This window comes from Podarcis muralis, chromosome 4, assembly GCF_964188315.1.
Source record: "Podarcis muralis chromosome 4, rPodMur119.hap1.1, whole genome shotgun sequence".
NCBI lineage: Eukaryota > Metazoa > Chordata > Lepidosauria > Squamata > Lacertidae > Podarcis > Podarcis muralis.
This window is the reverse complement of record NC_135658.1, coordinates 34739036-34759462: the sequence shown is the minus strand read 5'-3', so window position 1 is coordinate 34759462 and position 20427 is coordinate 34739036. Positions and strand designations below refer to the sequence as shown.

Here is a 20427-nt window from a genome sequence, read left to right as displayed (position 1 = left end):
TGTTCCATTGCCCAAATGGACCAGCTGCACTGTGCAGGAAGACCAAGCAGCTGGAGTATGAAGGTTGATCTGCAGTGATTCTACGCTGTTCACGTGTTTTGAGGGAGTGCTTCTCCAGCATCCTTAAAAACAGGACATGCTGTGTTGTGATGCCATATCCCCTTTTATTTGGGAAACTCTTGTAGCGATACTGTTGACTGATTCTGCCAGTGTTCCATGACGGTAGGAGGATAACAACTTTCCACCTACGTAGGTTTGTTGGGGCAGCCTGCCTCTCCCAAATGGGTTTGTATGAGAACAACAAAACAATGTTGTGCAACAAAGTGAGAGGTTTTGAAAACATCTGGAAAGAGCCAATACTGATTTATTCAGTAATGCTGTCATAGCTATTTCTGTAGTGGAAACTTTATCTCAGAACATTTGCTGATGTACATTTATCCTTGCTTCATGTATACCCAAACTGCTTATAATGCATGTTTCGTTTATCTGCAAGTCCTACATACTGGAAATCATTCTGGTATTCCTCTTCCACATTTGAGTCCCACACTAATATATTCCTCTGTAACTCTTTTTATTTGGACTCCACATTGTATGCATTTTGGATGCCCTCTATCCTTTCTAAAGTAATCAATAGTATGATGTAGGACTTGGATCTTATATCTGAAATTGACTGAGACAATGAAGAGCCTACCTGTGGAGCAAGTAACTTGCTCCCAGTGCCAACAAGGCCACTGACGAGAGAAGGTAACTGCCGATACACAGAATCCTTCTCGAGTCAGATGATGCCATATAGCCAATCCAATGCCACTACTCAAAATAAAACTTCTATCTGACTGATCAAGAAGAGCTTCACTTTCAGGCTAGCTGGTACTTACTATGAGGCTACGGGTCTAAACTTTACGTGCTTCTACACTGTTGCTCTGTTTACATAGGCTTCAGTCACATGCTGGCAAATTCAGGTTGCACAATTAAATGCACTCCCTTGGATACCACGGGTGGTGGAGAAGCAGAGAAGATGGAAAGCTATTGGCCAAGTTTGATCAGCCCTGGCCAGTTATCCTCCAAATATGGGAGAGTGTAAGAATTTTTAAAAGAAAAAGAAATTGATGAAGAATTCATTTGTTGTTGTTTAGTTATATTATAACAGTTATCCTAGGATAGCAGGTTCTTTGTATATCCAGCAATATTAGAAAATAAATAAATAAAAGTAACTGAAGTAGCAACTCGCACAGATCATGCCCCTATAAAGATGACCTGGTTGAGTGGTAATAAGAAACCTCAAAGAAGTTGTGAAGACTTTGCTGCAAAGAAAGGATATGGTACAGTACCGAGCAGGAAGGTTGCAGAAAATATACTAGCATCTCTCCCTGGAAATAAAAAGATAACAATAACAAATGACCATTTGTGATCCTTTCATAATAGCACAAATCAGCTGCCCGAAGCAGCCACCTCTCTCTACCTAATGGTACGGCTGGCCCTGTCTGCAGCTCTGAGATACATTGATTCAACAAGCGGTGGTAGACAGTCAATTGGAACAACTTCGTGTCCTGAACTGCATGAAGTTGGTTGGGGGGAGCGTTAAGTATCCTTACATGAACTTTCCAAAACATCTTCAAAATGTTTCTGTTTGGTTTTAACTTTAGTAGGAGTGAAGTTTGGATCAATGTTTATTTTCACTGGAGAGCTCCGTCTCCCTTTACAGTGAAATCATGGCACCTGCAGTTCCTAAAACAAACTAAGTGAGAGGACATTGCACCAAGGATTATATGAGAGGGTGGCTTGCTTATGGGTGCAGCGGAAACCACGCCACCTTGTAAACCAGCAGATGACTCAGGATAGGGAAGACACAGCCGTTATGAAGGTTTTACAACCAGATGAGATTATTCCTTCCCACCCCAACTTTGGAAACAAACTCATGTATCATGAAGAGTTCACAGCACAGATGTGTGCACCCACAAGTGCCTGCTTTGTACATTAAAAAAAGAACTATAGCAGCAACGGTCCCCATCCTAGGGTCCCCCAGCTGCGTTGAAATGCAATTCCCATCAGCTCCAGCCAGCACAACCTGTACCCCAAAATATCTGGAGTGAACCAGGTTGGGGGATAAAGTACAAACAATGGGCGGCGGAGAGGGTAACTCTAGTTCAAATATCTGTGAACTCCATTGAACTGAACTGAAAGGCCAGCAGTTAATGTAAGCTGAGCCACCCCTTCCCAAGACGAGAGACTTTATGTCTCGAATGAAGAGTGGAGCCTTTGGCTTCCCATTATGGGTTTGCGTGCTTGCGCTCTTGGTTAAACAGACTGGAATTTCTCTGAAGTACATTTTAATCAATACTTGCTATAAAACCTACAAGGGAAAAAGTTTCTCTCCAAAACAATTGGGGTCTGAAGTTTTGTTCAAAGGCAAACTATTGGCTACCTGAAAGGTGAGGGAAGAAACCATGAAATTATTCAATGGAAGCCAACCCAAACATTGGCACTTAGACCAGTGAACAACTATTGTATGAGAAATGAGAATAAATGTACATGTACACACACACACACACACACACACAAAAAAATATATACTAAGCAAATCTACTTCAGAATAATTGGAAAAAGCTATAAAGCCAACAATCAAAACTCATGACGGCCCCATGTTTGGCTCTTGTTAGAATTCTGAGTATTATCATTTTTTTAAACTATTGTTTATAAGAACCTAATCCAGTCAAAAATTAAGCACATTGATTTTGATTAAAGTAACTTAAATACTGGAAAAACTAAACCTCCCATTGAAATCAATGGTGTTTAAATGTGCTTAACTTTGAGCAGGATCATTCCCATAATGTCAAGCTATCATGCAGAAGAATTTGGGTCCTGGATATCAGTCCTGGCTAATGATAAGCTAAAAAGAGTGCCCACAGTTTTTGCAAACACGTTTACATCCATTCTGGTGATTTTGGGGGCATGCAAATATATTCTGCCTTCCTTTTAGGGACAGGTGGGGGAAATGGGGAATGTCCCCCCATTTTCTTGGTGATGGAGTCAGTGAGTTGCTTGGCTAGTTAATTGCATTCATGCCCTGCTTTTCAGCCTTTAGCTCACAAAGTAGTTTACCCCCCACCCCCCAAAAAGTCCACACAAAGTTACATTATGATTAGTGATGTGCTGGGATGTGTGGGAGAAGCTTTTCTCAATCTTGCCAGTTGGTGATACAGTCCAGTTTCAGATTCTGCCCCTGAGAGAGAAGAGGCAGAAAGAGCTGCAGAGGCTAGCTGATGAATAATAATAATAATAATAATAATAATAATAATAATAATAATAATAAATTTTTATTTGTACCCCACCCTCCCCAGCTGGAGCCAGACTCAGAGTGGTTAACATCATATAAATAATACAATATGCATAAAAACAAGCAATCAATCGATTAAAATGCACCCCAAAATTAATTCAAATAAATTAAAATAAAAGGTTAAAATTGAAAGCGGTTAATACTTGCCAGGACCAACTGTTTCCACTGAGTTTATAAGGACCTGTGAGCGGGCTGGGAAAATATTCTGTGCTTGTTCTTCATGCTCAGAAGAAGTCATATTGTTCATTCATAGATGCATTCCTTCCCTGCTCCCATCCCCATCTTTAGAGTTAGGGCAAAAGGCTTTGTTTGCCTTCAGTTTCTTTAAAGGACCACTCATAGGAGGGGGGGGGAGCATTGTGTGTTACAGCTTATAGTCAGAAAGAATAGTAACTTTCTCTGTTCCATGCTGCCCTTGCAATTAAGATACCCACATGTCCTAGTGAAGGTGGAAGAATAATAACTTTTAATTTATATAAGGAGTTCCTTAGTAGTGTTATTCCATCACTGCTGATGGGGGAGCTGAGCCCAATCAGCAAATGCATGCTTGATCTGACATTTGAACTGAGACATCCAGTTCTTAGTTCATGCTCTAAACCACTATAACTGCAGTAGCCACTACAGGAAAGAAAGCTATAAACTGCTAAATATTTATTCTGCTTGTGTTAGCAGGAACCAAAGGAGCTGGAAATGGATGATGCTTTCTGGTGCTGAAGTAGCATAATCTTTTAACAACAGTTGATGTGTCAACTGCTAATCTTGTCCTGAGGCCCTCCAGATTTTGTTAAATTCCAGCTCCCATCAGTCCCACCAAGCATAGCTTAATGGTCAGGGATGATGGGAGTTGTAGTTCAACATCGCTTAGAGGACCATAAGTTCCCATCCCTGTCATAAGGGATAGTTTTACACACACACACACACACACACACACACACACACACACACCCTACAGCTCTCTCCTTTTGTGGGCCTCTGTATATTTGACAGAAGGAACAGGAATAATGAGAGGTCTTCAGAAACGCTTGAGGTCAAGACTGTTCCAAGCACTTTTCACAAATAATGAGGGCCTCTGGGTCTGTTGTCTTTGGTGAGCTTCCCTAGGAAAAAGCACAAGAGATATACCCTGGACAATGAGAAGTCATAATTCACATTGGCAGGCTTTGTTTTCGGCAAATTTAAACTAGCAGCAGTTGGTGCCTTGCCTTCTGTGCAGTAGGCGAGTTTTTTTACAGCGATATATCCCTCTGTGATTCTTGCAAGGAGCATTATCAGAGTTGAAGGACACATTCCAGTCAGGCAAAAACATGCAAGGAGAGGTGATAGCTTTTCCCACCTGCCTTGCCCCCAGCCCTTCAGCCCTAAGAGAGCTGTTTCCAGAGAAAGAACTGGGAGGGGAGAGCTATCAGGAGGGTGGTTGGTTTCACCTCTACTGCTTCACCTCCAGCCCAAGAAACCTTCAGAAGGGAGCCACTGCTGCAGGCATTGTGTGTGTGTGTGTGTGTGTGTGTATTTTAATGAGCTGAATAGAGTGAAAGATTATGAGTCGTGGAGTTGTGTATGAACTTAACAGTGCTTAGTTTATTTCTTGGCTGCTGTTTTGCTAATGTTCTTTATTTTGTTTTATAGATTATAAACTATATTGATTGATTTGTTAATCTGTATAATATGACCTCTGCTTTAATTGTGATCCTTAGCTTATTTTTTTAGTTGTCGCTTTGTTAACAGTCTTTTATAGATAGTAATTGCTTCACTGATTATTTGCTAATTATTCTATATGATTTGTGCTGCGTCTGTGAAGTTCTGTTATATTCGATCATGCTAGTCATTGTTTATAAGCTGCTTTGAGATTCATTTGAATGAAAAGCAGCAGAAAAATATTATAAGCAATCAATCAATTGCTGAGACTTGCAGCTATAAGCATGGTGTATAAATTCAATTTTAAAAAATCAGTTAATGAAGCAGATGTGGCTTGGAAAGTTGTGGCTTGGAGGGAGCCTTGAGCATCAGCTAGAGATGGCCACTGTTCCCATCCCTTCCTGGTCTGAGATTTCCCCATCCCTGCTATAAGGTTTAGCTTTCAGAAAATATTAAAATGGCCACCCATCCTGGAGCACATTGCCTAGTCACTTCCTGCCCAGTTCTGCAATACCTTGACAATGTTTCCTTCATCTCTTCCTCCAACCCCTAGAGCACAGTTTTCTGTTGGATTCCCTGATTTACCACGCCTCAATCCAGGGATATCCTGAGGAATATCCTTTAGATAGATCCCATCTCTGTTGTCCTGCCCACCCAGCCCCTAGTTTCGCATCAGGCCTTGCATCATTCTCTTATTGCTCCTGTCCCAGGACAATCAGCACAAAGCAACTCTTAGAAGAAAAGGAACTTTTTTCTTAGAATATTTTTTTCCATTAAGAGCTTGGCCTTTTGTTTTTGTAAATGGTAAGTGCTACAGTTACTGGTTATCACTAAAAAACACTTTTTTAAAGGAGGACGGGGGTCCTTTTTCTGTTACTGTGACTCAGTTTTTCGACCATCTATTTTGTAGCACTTCCTATTCCAGAAATAATGATAAAATGATAACAGTTACTGCAAAGCTATTCCAGGAGTCTTGGCTTAATCAAATATTGATAAAGTTTATAATTTTAGGAATAAAGTAGCCTCAGCAAAGAAGAAGAAAAATAGATCTGCTTGCAAACAGATATACTTAGTTTAAACAATAATAAAAACATAGTCAAGAGCTGGAAAAGATTAGGGTTTGTCTCATACCTGTACATTTCAGTATTCTTCCCATCGCTGCAACCACGGTGTACTAGGCTTGATAAAAAGTAATACGCAACAGGGAAGTAGCATACTTTTATGGAAAACCTGAACAGATTGTGTTTAAGTCATGCTTCGTTGCTCCACTGGAAAATTCAGTTCAATTTATAGGCGAATGCATAGTTTAGATCTCTATGCAACTCTGTGTGTGTGATGTTGATATATCTATATCTAAATCTATAAGGAGTGTGTGTGTGTGTGTGTGTGTGTGTTTTAAAAGGCTATATTTTATTTATAGGTCCAGCCCTACTATGCAACAAGGTGAAGCAGGCAGCTTCAGGCAGCAGAGCTTAGAGGGATAGATGAGGGCAGGGATTTAAAGTGTTGGGATTTAAGTGTTGGGACCTAGCACAGGGTGAGGCAGAAAAGCAGTTACCGGTAGTTAATATTAGGCTCTGGATCCAAGTGTGTAACACACTTGGATTCAGAGCCTTACAATGTATCACCACCAATGTTGTGTAGTCAACACACTATTGGAAATTAGCTCTGTCTCCACATCAACAGGAGCAACCCAAGCAGTACAAGCAATTCAAGCTGGTTTTTTCTGTATAACCTGCAATAAATAGGTACATTTTATATGTGAAGCACTTTAATAGAATAGCTATTTCATTCAAGTATGATCATCCATTGTCTTCTGAACTATCATCCTTGTGAACTTCATTCTAACGGCAGGTTGCAGCAATTTAAGACGCAACATTAAAAGCAGCTTTAAAAAACTTACAAAATCTGCAATTGCAAAAATAGGGTGGGTCCTGAAAATATATATCTCAGGCATCAAAGGCAAGGGTACCAATGTGCACCTAAGGCATTATGTGACAGAAGCTTTTATTTTTCCTTCTAAGCCCCTTTTCTTTCTGTTTATTTGACTTCCTTGATGACTGTTATTGACAAAATACTGACTTATCCTTGGCCCAAGAAGAATGCATTTGTTAGGTTACTTTTTAAACAAAGACTCCCTGCTGTCAAATACTTTGCTTTGCATCCTGGCTTCATCTATGGGATAATTATTTTCCCATAACCTCTTCACACACACGAATTTCAATAAATCTTTTGCCATATTTTCAGTATCACATTTAAGAAACTGTGCTTCCACCATTTTGAGAATGACCCTATGTAGAACTTGCAAACACAGCATGTTGTGGATGTGGGCTGTATTTTTTATTAATTTAAAATAATTTTATCCCACCTTGCTATCACATAATCCTCAAGCCAGGTTGCAACTCATAGTAAAAAACAGTATCTACACAAGGGAACCAACCAAGCCCCCACCCCCACCCCCAATAGAAAGATCACAATGAAAGCCTGAAAAAAGCAAATAAATTCTCTTAATAGCAAATGCCCAAACCCCACAACTCCTAAAACAGGTTTTGCTGGGTGCCTAAATTAAGGTTACCAGATTTTTTTTCAATTAATCCGGGGACACGTTAGTTAGTTAGTTAGTTAATTAATTACTACACATTCGCGATGTTGATGCTGCAGCAATGGCAGTGGCAGAGGGGCGGTTGCCACCTTGACCTCAACCGCCACGTTTCCCCTTCCTCCAAGGCTTCTATCTCCTTTCTCCATGAGCCTGGGCAACCCCTGAGCTGTTGGTTCTGTGGTGGTGGTGGCAGTGGTGGGGAAGCGATGCGTGGTGGGTCAGGCATGGAAGGCGGAGAAGGAGGGCCGAGAGCGGTGGCAGCGGTGAGGCTTGGGCAGTGCAATGCCTCTCTTCCCATCAGAGCAGCCCCATCCCAACTCCTACTTGCGTGCAAGCAGGAGGGGGTGGGGATCCCTCAGCTGAGAAGGGAGGCTTCCTGTTGCCTAACTGAGAGATCTCTGCCCCCTCCTGTGAAGCCTCCCTTCACAGCTGAGAGATCCTCGCCCCGCTCCTGCTTGTACGCAAGTAGGAGTTGGGAGGCTGCTCTGATAGGCAGCATGAAACCTCCCTTCCCAGCTTAGTTGCTGGGGTCAGGGAAGGTGGAGGCAGCCCAGAAGCTGCATCTTAGAGCCCCTGCACCACCATCATATGGGGACTTCCTAGCAGCTCCTGAAGCCAGCCAGAGCCAACTGCTCCTGGATGCTGAGACTGGCACTGCTGCGTTTCCCTGGGACATTAGATGAAATCCGGGGACTGTCCCCGGGAAACAGGGACGTCTGGTAACCCTAGCCTAAATGATAGCAAGGAAGACCTGATGAACTGCTCTGTGGAAGAAGTTCAATAGATGAGGCATCTGCACAGAGAAGGTCCTCTTCCCAATGGCCACCCTGTTTTGTCTTGCACTGGACGTTTAGTGAGCTGAAGATGGAAGCAAAGCGCCTGAGGTGTAGAGAAGGAGGGCAGCAAAGCAACAACTGGGCTAGTTTAAAAACAGCAGGAGGTTGGGCTCCCCCCAACAGGATCTAGGCCAGGAATAGGAACCCGTGTCCCTCCAGATATTGTTGGACTGGTTCACCATCACTGGTCTAGCCAATGGCAATGCTCCCAGGACCTTGAATAATACTCACAGATAAGGAGACATACCAAGAGTGGAAGAAACAACTGGGGCATGTCCAGTGGTGACCATGTGAAACTTGTTTTCTATCTCTACAGAGGTGAAAATATATGGTTGTTTGGAATCAAAGCTCTACATCAGGGTCCTGAGGTCCACACTTCTGAGCCCCATACATAAGAATCTTCTTCGTACTGGTCATATTTACTATCTACCTATCTTCTTCTTCTTCTTCTTCTTCTTCTTCTTCTTCTTCTTCTTCTTCTTCTTCTTGAAGTATCCCCACTTCCCCAGATTTCTGATTGGTTTTAGATGTAAATGTTTCCTTAGCATGTGGGTGGATGTCACAGACCACTTCCTAATATGGTTGTATTCACCTCAGCTGGAGGCTTCAAAATGGTAGCTGGTCATCTGAAGACACACAACTTTGCCCACAACAGATATTTTAAAAAATGATTATTATTATCAACAACAACAACAACAACAACAACAACAACAGTACTGTTATTTTAAGTGCACTGTTAATATTAATGCCTTGCTTGCTTTGTTTTACACTTGGTGTGTCTTTGTTAAACAGGGAACAGAGGCTCATATCCAAATTAGGAGATTCCTGATTCCAAGGCTGCATTTGTGGGAAACTTGTTTGGAAACTAGTACATAGGATGTGCCTATCAGAGTATGAGTGATTCATGCATTTTGCTGACAGGAGCTCAGACACACTTTCAAAATAGGATTGTAAGTAAACATGCAGTAAATTATTCAGTGTTACGTTGTGCATATTTACAGCCCTTTGATTAATGAAGGATGCTGTGTCACTGATGGACCTGCCTTTGATTTAAATCCATATAGCCATTAGGTAAGGTAAGGAGAGATATAATTAGGACCTAGCTTTTCCTGTTGTAGAGAGTTTTCTTAGGCCTATACCATGAAAGTGGGGCTAAGAGCACTGGCTTGTCTCTTTAAATCCATTCCTGTTAGGGAGCAACAATGCTGATTGGTGCTGGGGTGGTCATGTGTCCTATTTTGCAGTCCTCTGTTTGAGAGGTTGTCAGAGGATTGCACTCTGTTCGAAGTTCTCTGTTATAAGGTTGAAAGAAATTGAACTGTAAGGACAGAAAGCCATGACCTTGAAGTTGCCCATCAGCCCTTGCATAGAAGACTGAGCATAATTTAATTTTCTATTTAAATTATATAATTTAACTCTACATTTGCATCTATGCAGATTGCATCACAGCCAGAGCAGTGTAGTGTTTTGACCATAGACCTGGAGGACCAGGGTTCAAATCTCCACTTTTCCCTATCAAGGGCCTGTATGGTACATTCCAGCAAAAACTACCCCACATGATTCTGCTGTCCCAGTTAACTGCTTGCTCATGACAGCTGTCCCCAGGAAGTGACTTGTGATGTTCATCACTTCACTTTGTCAAAAGGAGTGTCATCGGAAAGACCTTTTATCACCGTGAAAGAACTAGGCATCTCTTTTCCTGACCAGCTAACAAGTTTCAAAATGAACCTCATTCACCAGTGTTCACAGGAGGTTCGTGGAAGGGCTAGCAATGTCTGCTGAATCAGATTCACTTTTGTGGGAATACAGTCCTGCAAATGCAGCCCATGTTACCTCGATTAAATTCTTCACTGTGGAAGCTTTTAGGCCACCATGGTTGAGAAACAGGAGTCTCAGGCTGGAAAGGGTTGTTTTCCAATCCAAGCCTTGAGAGACTATGAAGTCAAACATCTAAGAAGGCAAGCAGCAAGGGAGAGCTGTTATGGTTAACTCACAGCCATCAACGTAGCTTCTGGCTATTGAGGGTAAGTGATTGTGGCATAATGTGAAATGATTCTCTTAAACAGAAATAGCTCCAGGGAAAACATAATGGGCTGAGATTCCTGCTTGTTAACAGAATATAAGCACAGGCTTAAGAAATGACAAAGAATTGATTTTAACACAACACTGCTTTAAGTTCCTTGTCTTTTGCCATGCCAAGATTAGAGCAGAGGTCCCTCTGAGCTTCAGTTTTCTTTTGCAATGAGAGATAATCCTCACTCCTTCACAACAATCACAAGTGTATTTGGGAATTGGATCCCTTGTTGGAACATATCTGATTCTTGCATACATTTGGGACCAGGGGCGTCAGCTCCCGCAAGCCACCCGCACAACTGAGAGTGCTACTTGTGTCTGCTGTTCCCCCGTAGGCCCAAGTTGGCAAGTATTTGCCCAGTGGAATTAAAGAGATGACCTGCCAGGCATGCCTCTGCTTCTCAGCCATCGAGCAGGGACAGGACAGGCAGCTGCCACCCAGAACCATTTGCCAGCTTCATTGTGACAGGAAAGCATTGCTTTCAGGCAACCAAACAATGAAGCTTTTGAAAGCAGGAAGAGGTTTGTCTCAGTTATTGATGCGCCACAAAATGAGCAACATGACTATGTCTGGGCAGGTAGACAAGGGAGGGAAAGGCTGCAGCTACAGTGGTACCTTGGGTTAAGAACTTAATTCATTCCGGAGGTCCGTTCTTAACCTGAAACTGTTCTTAACCTGAGGTACCACTTTAGCTAACCTGAGATACCACTGCCGCTGTGCCGCCGCCACACGATTTCTGTTCTCATCCTGAAGTTCTTAACCCTTCTTCCTTGCCTCAGAGGTACTATTTCTGGGTTAGCGGAGTCTGTAACCTGAAGTGTCTGTAACCTGAAGCATTTGTAACCTGAGGTACCACTGTACTTGGAATGCCAGGAAAAGGTATTTCTTGAAAGCAACTCCAAGAGGCATATGGAGCCCTCTGAAAGTCCTGATGTTTAGGGTGCTGGCAAACATTTTCAAGCAACATAGTTTGGCAACCGAACAGGTGTCCCATTAACTTCTGTTTGAAGTGCTTAGTATAAACCAGACATAGCTCCATAGCCCTCCAGATATTGTTAGACTACAGCTCCCATCATCCCTGACCATTGGCCATACTGGCTGGGAGTGATGGGAGTCAGAGTCCAACAGCATCTGGAGGGCCATAGGGTCCTCATTCCTGCAATAAATAGTGGTGTCCTACTGTGGCACTGTGGCTTCCTGAACTTCTCTTCCAAGGTTAGCTACAGTGCTGCTGTTTTAAGTCTTGTGATCTCCTCATAGCCACAGTATTACTAAAACGGCTGCAGTAGATCTTTTGCTGGAATGAACTTATCTTAAAGGTTTCGGGACAAAATTATCTTGGCTTGGTGTTTACAAATACACTGAGCATAAACATTAAAGTGTTTTAGAGAAAGTTAACAGTTGGATACTTTTAAAAATCCAAAATAAATACCAACAAATGTGGGGTGGGCGAAAAAAAGATATGAGAAACTGTCAAATCTGAGATGAACGATGACACAAAATAACAAAATCAGCAAAAAGTTGAGGAGTTACAGGCTGGAGTTACAGGCTTCAGTAGAAAATGTAGATCTGTTGGAGACTGTTAATTAGAGATTCTTCACTTTCCCAACACTCTGAACTTATTTAACCTACACACATGGATTATTTTTGGAGAGCAGCAACACCATAACTTGGATGTGCAAAATGAGAAGATCTCTTGGGAGCGGGGAGGGAGCCTGTTTCTTGACAATGTGATCTGTGGAAAAATAATAAGGCAGCATGGAACTTCCACTCATGCTCTAAGCTGGATGGTCAGTGCATGAGTAGCTTCAAATATGTCTGGTTTTCCTCTATAATGTGCATCAATCTATATTATCTGTTTCTGCATCATCTTTCTCTTACAGCAGTCCAGCAGCTGAAATGTGCACTAGAGACCGAAGACTATTGCCATCAAACTCAATCAAGGAGGGTTAGCAAAAAAGAAAGAAGTCTGCTCTTGAAAATTCAGCAGTCTACGGTCTTCTGACATGGGGTAGAAAATGCCTACAGGCTAGTCAGACAGATAAAGGGCAGTTATTTCAAGTGGTGAGACTAAAGGGTCAAGTCTGTCTGTGAATTTGGAATATGTTGATATTAAGGCCAGTGCAGTCATGACTGGATTTAGTTTCTGTTGTATGACACTGAACCCTTAAAATTTATCTATAGGAATCACTATGTGGAAGATCTAGAGACAGCAGCAGATTGTGAAGTATTACCACCCACAGCACACAGTAGGTTGAACTGAGTGAATCTGCAGAATCAGGCCTTTGTCAGACATTTTATTAAAGGGCAATGTGAGATTTACATTCAAAGAAAACTTTAAAAAATAACCCTTCCACCATTTTAAATGCCATTCCATTGGCATCTTTGGAAGATGGGCTAGACAGAACGATCAGATAATATTGTGATCATACTGGTTCTTTTGTCAGAGACCAATATTTTCATAAACAGTTCATTATAGATCAATTCCCTTCCAACCATTATGACACAAAAGCCCATTAAATGTGGCAGTGTAACTCTTAACTGACATGAATGTTGCCCATATCTTCTTGAGAAAAGGAAGTTAGGCTTCATGTTTGTATTAAAAATAGGCTTAAGGTAACAAATTCATCTGTCGGGCCCGAGTGAGAACTCGGCACTTTTTACAACGTAACATAAATTACAATAAATGGAATATATATGAAACATGTTAAAAATGGTCCACGCAAGGCGGGTTCCCAGGACTGGAAACAGTTTTCAGGCTATGTTCTCAACTGCTGTGTACCCATGAAAGGACCAAGTGCTGAGGAATCATATCAATCACCCAAGCCACAGCCAAGACATGACATTTCCTTTTTGGAAAAGGCCTTAACTGCTTGGCGGTGAACAATAATTCCTCACATGAGTGGTCTCCATTTTGCGAAAAGCAACATTTATTTATTTCATTGATTAATGCTTTCCTTTGAAGCATCTCAAAGCAATTCCACAATAACATAAAAATAAATATGAAACAACTGGGTATACAAAAGCAGTCAAAACAACTGCATATATAAAAACAGTTAAACCCATTACACAAAGTGCTTTTCTGGGAGTACTCAAGGGTATGTAGTACCGGCACTCCCCTCCCTGAATAAAAGTACTGATTACACATATATTATAAAAATCCAATCCAATCCAGGCACTGGCTGGGATAAAATTCTGTACTCCTGAATTGACCCAATACTATTTCTGACTTTTGTTCTTACCTCAGAAATTCTGACTTTTTAAAATAGAAAAATGGAAGATTTGCACAGCTTCTACAGATGTAGAACCCTTCACACTCCCATTTTTAAAGATCTGTGCTTTTGACATGGTCAGTGACCTACTAAGCAGGTGAACTTAGCACAGCTCATTGCACGTTTCCTATAACCTATTTGGTGAGCACCATTTTATAACCTCATTTTTTATTTAATTACTATTTTATTTGGCATAAAATACTAATATTAATAATAATTCAATTCATATGCCACACTTTATCAAAAGATCTTAGAGCAATGCACAATATTAAATAATATTTTCTGGTAATAATGGATGAGTAATAATAATAATAATAATAATAATAATAATAATAATAATTTATTATCTATTATTTATACCCCGCCCATCTGGCTGAGTTTCCCCAGCCACTCTGGGCGGCTTCCAATCAAGTGTTAAAAACAATACAGCATTAAATATTACAAACTTCCCTAAACAGGGCTGCCTTCAGATGTCTTTTAAAAAGAAGATAGCTGCTTATTTCCTTCACATCTGCTGGGAGGGCATTCCACAGGGCGGGCACCACTACCGAGAAGGCCCTCTGCCTGGTTCCCTGTAACCTCACTTCTCGCAATGAGGGAACCACCAGAAGGCCCTCGGAGCTGGACCTCAGTGTCCTAGCTGAACAATTTTTTGGGGGGGGAGCTCCTTCAGTTACACTGGGCTGAGGCCGTTTAGGGCTTTAAAGGTCAGCACCAACACTTTGAATTGTGCTTGGAAACGTACTGGGAGCCAATGCAGATCTCTCAGGACTGGTGTTATAACTCCATGATTCCCAGCTTTCTTTCTTTCCTTCTTTTAAAAAAGAGTATGTTCTTGCCATTTGTAGAACCTGAGGAATGAGGCAAAATTCAAAGACACATTTTTGTATGTGAGAAATTGGCCTTCTCCCCCTTTCAGTGTTTTACTTCACCCCCTGAAAAAAACAAACCCCAAACCCCCAAAGTTCCTGTGGACATCCATAATAGGTGGCTTCTCTGCAATTTCAGAGAGAGAAAGCAAAGAGGAATCATTTGAGCGGCATTCTGGGAATCTGCCCAGAGAGATCCACAACATTCTATTCTAGCACCAGCACCCTAGAACTGTGAATATAATGCAAATTATACAAATCTGTTCCATACATAATAAAATATGCAGCTTAAACTGATAGCTTTATAACATAAATATAGTCACAATTGCCAGTCATACCACTGCATACTTGGTCCACACCACTGCATATGGATGCTTGACCCCTAAGTGAAATCGTTATTATATGCAATTATCTAAATCAGCAGAAAATACTAGAACTGCAAAAGACCATCATTTGCCTCTTCAGCGTCTGTGTATTCAAACTTTCCATGTCACTGTTAGGTGAGAAGGATTAAATGCTGAGATCAATAGCAACACCTTTTGCATCATGTCATCAGTGGAGAAACTGGAATACAAAGAGAAACAAATAAAAAAGCCAAAAGCTTTGTTCTCAGCATCCACTTCTTAACTTTGTGAATTCATAAGGTAAATCAGCTGTTCTTCCAAAATGCAATTCTTCAACATTGACTCTTTCAAATATAAATCTGCCTGAAAGTCTTTGGGAGGTCTTTGATAAATGGAAGATGGAATGTTGCCTCAGACCACTTGTTCATAAATATCTCTCTTGACAACTGAAGAAATCATTAATGTCTTCTATCCTACAGTCAATAAATAAAATGAAAGGAAGAGGAATTACTTCTGAAATGGTGCTGTGTTGAATAAAAAAAAAGAGAATTTTTTTTAAAAGTCTGATTTATTTTTTTTATAATGACGAATGCAAGAAAAAATAATTCAGAGGTGGAAAATTACTTTGGTTTATATCAGAGGTCAGGGTCAGTTCTGTAGGGCAACAAGGTTAGACATTTGCCAGAACTCCAATACCAGTAAAGGACCCACCACCTTAAAAAGTGCTACCATTTCTGCTTTGCAGCGTATTCAAGAAACTCAGAATCAGCCTAGGAGAATTCCCCAGCCTGCCTTGGGACCTTAGGCTGAAGGGTAGTTAATATAATAATAATAATAATAATAATAATACACATCCTACAACCTATTGGGCAATAAAAACTAAGGTCAGATCCACATAATATAGTTAAAGTACATGACCCCCCCTAAGAATCCTGGGAACTGCAATTCCCTCCATAGAACTATAATTTCCAGCACCCGTAACAAACTACAGTTCCCAGGATCCTTGGTGGGGATGACATCATGTGCTTTAAATAGGCATTGGGTGTGCTTTAAATGCATGATGTGGATCTGCTTTAAATCAGGATGCTGTTCTCCCTCCCCCAGGTGCCAGACTCCCTCTTCATCCCTTACAGCAAAGTATTTATACTGATAGTCGCCTCTGGCTACTGCCTGACTCTGCTCTCTGCCCACCTACTTTGAACAGCAGCTCCTCCCACCTGGACATAAAAGCTAACTGCATGCTACCGGCAGTTGATCAGAGCACTCTTTCAGTCTTCCCAGCGTGGTGAGCCAGTGATCTCCCCTCTTTGGGACCTTGCAAACTCAAGGTAAGAATGCTCCTATCTCAATTGCTTCAGCTGCATCCAGATGTTGTTGTGTGACATGTGCCAGCGTTGCTGAGAATCCTCCTGGGGGTGGGGATGCTTTGTCGGTATTTTGCAACTGACAAGTAGCAAACTGTTTTAAGAATGAAAGAAAATGGCTTAAATTACTAGGAAATGTATAACATCTGTGGCTGTGTTTTTCCTTTCTGTATTTTATATGTATCTATAAAGCAGCATGCCTGGAAATGTTATTTAACATTTTAAAATTCTGTTGTTGTGTTAAACTATGTTTCTGTCATTAAGTTATCAACAAAAATGTGCGCTTTCAAGAAGTGCAAAGATTTTCCTTAATACCAGGGAAAGGGCCTGTTGTCATATTTGGGAAAGCTCCCTCCTAACTTTTGGAAAGAGCATCTTTTCGCACATTTTATTGCTCTGCAAATAAGGCATGTTTGGATTGCTGCCTTCGTGGAGGAACACCGGTCAGGTGGGTGTTTGACAACGGAGCAAAGTTGTCAAGCCAGGAACCTTGAGAATATGCCTCGAGAGCGAAGCCCCAATTCCTGAAAATATAGGACAAGCTGTGCTGCACCTTCTTAACGGATAAATTGCGTTAGATATCTCTGCCTGTGCAGCAGCATAAAGCAATAGATCTTCCACATGTTTCTTAGGCAGGAGCCAACAGTGAGCCAGTTATGTTTACATATGCTAGCCTCAATAGAAAGAGTGCTGGCACTGAATTAGAGGCATTAAAAGCAGAGGCTTTGGAAAGCATTTCTTAAATGCACCCCTCTAATTGTCTGTCCACAGAAATGCATTTCAATTTCTAGGGGCAATTCTCACACTGCAAGTGAGCCAAGGCATTAGCCACATAAGTCCCCTTTCTAAAGGAATTCCATCATATAAACCCTAATCCAGGAATGCCTGCATAGAAACACAAGTGATCAGGAATTAGTATTGTGTAAGCAGGGGCAGTTAACTGTATCCAGAAAAACAGGGGCTGCATAGCTTTATATATAACATTTTTGTACTCTTTAAGGCAGATCCATTCCATTTCATTCCTTTTCTGAACCCTGCTTTGCTATTGCTGAATATTATTTCACACAGTTTCTCTCTAAATGCAGCCACACAGTTGGTGGGATGCCACAAATCCTGTATTAATTTAGTTTGGGAGGTGTGGTTTGATACAGTAAGCATTGCAATTCTTTTTATAGAGTAAGCAACTGAAATTTTATCTCATAGTAGCAGGAAAAAGTCCAACCGAAAGTTACGTAAGTGTCTGATGTCCTCTGAAATTGCTATTAAAGTACAGAACATTTTGCTAAGCTTTAGAGATGGGGGGGGGGTGAATCTGTACTTTTTGAAAAACAAATTGTGCACACAATTTTTTTGGACAAGAATAGCTCAATACATTCCTAAATTATTTCCTTATTCTTAAACTGTTGTTTGAGCACACTCTTTATTATTATTATTTACATAGATATTGATAATCAAGTTTTAGTCTTTAGCAAAAATAATAAAACGAAACAAGCCACATACAACTGAGGGGGGAAAACTTGCAAGGCTATAATTTAAGGAATGCGCTATCTGAAGAATTCAGGTTAAAATAAGATCCTACTGTGAAATTCCATTTATCATGCAAGTTTTTCTTAACCAAATATGTCTGAAAATGTACTTCAAGTAGTATTCCCAGAAGGAAACACTTGACAAAATGTGTTTAACACAGAATAGCCGCATGTGTTGAAAGTGAGACACTGCTGTAAATTGAGCTGGTTTGTTTGCTTTTGTAGTGTGTAGTGGCAGATTTTTGATTAGCAAAGAGGAATATTCCTAATACAAACTAAACTCTCCTACAGGTGCCTTTCCCGCCTTGAAAAATAGGTCAGGAGTTCAGAGAAGTGTCACTTTTCAGCATTGGACTGACCAGAGGAAATTAAGCAGTGCCTAGCTTCAGAAATTATTATCTATCTCCAAATGTGCTTTTGGGGAGGGAGGAGGAAAGCTTGTTAGAACCATATATTTTATGGCAGTATTGGCACTGAAATCCATCTATAGAGTGAGGTCGATGCAGGAAAGGCTGTTGAGTTAGATCAAGAAAAGAGCACAGAAGTGGAACACAAATGTACCACATTGTAAAAGGGTGGTATTCTCAGCAGTTTCCCAGCACTCCAGTTGGACACAGGATGTTGGTGTGTACAGGACTGCTGTGGCCACATCCACACCACATATTTAAACACTTTCATTCCACCACGTGTCAAGGCTTCTCCCAAAGAATCATGGGAATTGTAGTTTGCCGGGGTCTCTGAACAACTTTCAGCTCTCTTAAGACACTACAGTTCCCAGGATTCTTTTGGTGGGAAGCCATGACTCTTAAACTGGAATAAGAGTGCTTTGACTGTATGTTACAAATGTGACCTGCGATTTCCTGGAATATACTTACTCCGTTGTTCAACGCCTCACTGCGGAAAGAGGGTTGGGTCCGACTTATTCATATGTAGAGTCGACCTATGGATATCAATGGGACTTGTTAGTCATGGCTTACATAGGTCCCACCATAGGAGCCATCTCTTAGGGGCCGAGGTCCCTTCGCCCCCCCCCCCAATAAAATATTTGAGGGGGCTGGGTCCCCCCAAAGTTGATGGGCATTGCCATTAACACGGGGTGTGTGTGCCATATCATGTGATCGATTATGCAAGGCAAGGCTTACCTGTCCCCCTTACTTTATTCAAGTTTACACCCCTAAGCCCCACCTATTTCAATGGGTCTAACTTGGAGTATAATTGGTCTAGAACCAGCCTAGAATTTGAATGCCTCTTGCATAAGAGAACATAAGCAGAGCCAGCTGGATGAGATCAATGGCCCATTTTGCCCAGCATCTTCTTTCCACAGTGGCCAAACTGGAGCATAGGAGCGCTCTCCTCTCCTGTGGTTTCCAGCAACTTGTATTCAGAAGCATCACTGCCTCTGATTGTGGAGGCAGACCATAGCCATCATGGCTAATAGCCATTGAGATAGCCTTATTCTCCATGAATTTCTCCAGTCTTCTTGTAAAGCCATCCAAGTTGGATGAACATTCTCTATGACAGAATAGTATTTTGACCTGTTTTACAGTTTGCTCCATATTTTCTGTTCAGAAGATTTTCCTTCCCTCTCACACTCTCCAAATGTCCTAGCTGTAGTGTTCTGGCTCTCTCAAGAATTCATTGGAGTTCAAAGAAAAGTCAGCGGTTTATTTCATTGTGATACGTAGTCATTTTTAACATTTGCTTCCCCTATGTTTAAGGCTGTTAGCTATTATATTTGGGGGATGATTGTAATTTCCACATAAATTCCAAAATTACAGCTTTCTGACTTGCTTTGAGCCCTCTCGAATTCTAACTGTTGGGTTTCAAATAAGGCAAAGTGAACTGCTGCTTTCCTGATGGATATTCTCCTGCCAGAATGTTATCCACAGTCCATAGTTCTTTTCAGATGCATATATTAATTCGTTTCTCTCTGTGGTTTTCTCAGTCTTTTGTTGAAGGCCTGTTCTTAAATCTGTTGAATGAAGGCGGGGGGAACCCTGCTTTGTTGGAAAAACACTTTGGTTTAATTTGAGCATTCTTTACAGTAAAGGCTCCCTGCTCCATGATATTCACCCAGTTGTAATACTAAACTATGGTTTAGCACAGCGGTTGCTGACCTTTTTGGACCAATGAGCACATTTTCAATTTTGAGAGCGTGTTGAGGATTTCAGGCACAAAATAGTTCCAGGGGAGAGGAGATAACAAAAAATGGCTGTCATGGGGAACATGGAACCACACAAAGTTGGACGGGCCACCCTGAACAACCTTCCATGGGAATCTTCCACTGGTCCCGATTGTGGAGATCACACAATGTTGATTTTGCACATGCACACTCACTGATACTGTTGATGTCTAATAGCATCAGGGAGCATTCCTCAGTACCACAAAAAAATATACAAGGTGGAGAGGCAGGGATACTTCCAGTGTCTGGCGATCCTGGGGTGGGTGGTGTGCTAGGCTCAAACAGCTGTGGAGAGGGAGGCGGGGCTTGTGGCTCACATTGTGAAGACAGGTAAGGTGAGAGTGCAGGTTGAAGGAATCCTCCCCACTTGGACCCTCCCAGCACCCTCA

The 20427-nt window shown here is 41.4% G+C and overlaps 1 protein-coding gene across 3 annotated transcripts in view; it reads left to right on the top strand.

Moving 5' to 3' along the window:
- Positions 1-16073: 16073 nt before the first annotated feature.
- The window catches only part of COL8A1 (collagen type VIII alpha 1 chain), a 105791-nt gene continuing 101437 nt past the window's right edge, over positions 16074-20427 (top strand). For 2 of the 3 annotated variants that reach the window (XM_028726634.2, XM_028726635.2), the window contains exon 1: positions 16076-16294. The gene's annotated coding sequence lies outside the window, so the exon portion shown is untranslated. Of the gene's footprint in view, positions 16295-20427 lie in introns of all 3 variants that reach the window. The other variant, XM_028726636.2, reaches the window with a different exon arrangement.